The sequence below is a fragment of the Galeopterus variegatus genome, unplaced genomic scaffold (genome assembly GCF_000696425.1).
Source record: "Galeopterus variegatus unplaced genomic scaffold, G_variegatus-3.0.2 Scaffold8831, whole genome shotgun sequence".
Classification (NCBI taxonomy): Eukaryota; Metazoa; Chordata; class Mammalia; order Dermoptera; family Cynocephalidae; genus Galeopterus; species Galeopterus variegatus.
The window spans coordinates 27,032-28,415 of NW_007734942.1; the positions used below are offsets into that span (position 1 = coordinate 27,032).

At 48.6% G+C, this 1,384-nt stretch overlaps 1 protein-coding gene across 1 annotated transcript in view; it reads left to right on the forward strand.

The window, feature by feature from the left end:
- Positions 1-1,127: 1,127 nt before the first annotated feature.
- Positions 1,128-1,384, forward strand: part of LOC103608782 (disintegrin and metalloproteinase domain-containing protein 2-like) — a gene marked incomplete at its 3' end in the record, with an annotated part of 30,995 nt that continues 30,738 nt past the window's right edge. The window contains exon 1 of the mRNA XM_008593180.1: positions 1,128-1,297. The remainder of the gene's footprint in view (positions 1,298-1,384) is intronic.

Sequence of the window (1,384 nt, forward strand, 5' to 3'; positions counted from 1 at the left end):
TGTTTAAATATTTGTTGTAAAAGTGGAGTAGGGTTGCCAGACAAAATACAGGACTGGTGACCACTTGAACTGGAATTTCAAATGAATAGTGAACACTTTCTGCTGTGGATTGGATGTCCCCTCAAAGTTCATTGAGGCTTATTCCCCACTGACAGTGTTCAGAGGGTGGGAGATCTTATTATGGTCATTGAAAGGTGGGGTCTTGAAGAGGTGATTAGACTGTGAGGACCATGCCCTGGTAAATGGATTAATCCATTGATGGTTTAGTGGTGGTAGTGGGCATGGTTCTGAGGGCTTTAAAAGGAGAGCCAGTGAGGAGGTTAGTGTCTCTCTGCTTCTGCCATTTTTCCATGTGACAGTCTGCGTCACTGTGCAGAGTCACCATGAACAAGGCCCTGACTAGATCTGTTCCCAGGACTCTTGACTTCTCAGACTCCGAAAATGCAAGCAATAAATATTGTTTCATTGCAAATTACCCAGTTTCAGGTATTCTGTTATAAGCAACAGAAACGGACTAATACACTTTCTTTATATATATATTTTTTATTATTTTTGTTTTTGGCAGCTGGCCAGTACAGAACCCGAACCCTTGACCTTGGTATTAACTTTTTTGTATAACTATGTGAATATTGCACAGGATGCTTATCCTGTGAAACCTACTCGTTCTCTGAGATTCAATTTTAACTGCCATCCAGGTATTTTTATTAGCTCCCTCTCCCGTGACTTAATTATTTTTTCTCTTAATTGTGATAAAATTTACGTAATATAAAGTTTACAGGGGCCGGCCCGTGGCTCACTTGGAGAGCGTGGTGCTGACAACACCAGGTCAAGGGTTAAGATCCCCTTACCAGTCATCTTTTTAAAAAAATGAAATAAAATAAAAAATAAATAAATAAAGTTTACCATTTCCACCCGTTTTCTATCATTTTTTATTTCCCTTTCTCACCTTCACACAATAGACGACACTGTGTGACTCTCAGCGTGCAGTTCCTTGTCACTTTGTAACTTTTTGAAAGAACCGGGTTAAACGCACCAGGCTCCGCCCTTCCTGGCAGGCCCCGCCCCCCGTATCCTAGCAACGCCGGGACACGCCTCTCCAGGCTGGGAGCACGCACGCCGGGGTCACGTGCCGCCGTGCCCGCCGCCGCTATCTCCCGGCCTTACTAGCGCGGTTCTTACGGCGGCGGCGGCGGCCATGGCGGCGACTGGAGTCGCAACGCGGAGGACGACGTGGCGGCGGTGCTGTTCGTGCTGCTGGCGCTTGTGCTGACCGGCGTCTGCGGAGACTCCTCGACCGGTAAGGAGGGCCGCGGGTCGGGGGGACTGGGGAGCCGGGGTTCGGGAGCCGGGGTTCGGGGGTCGCGAGGTCTGGGGAGCCGGGAGC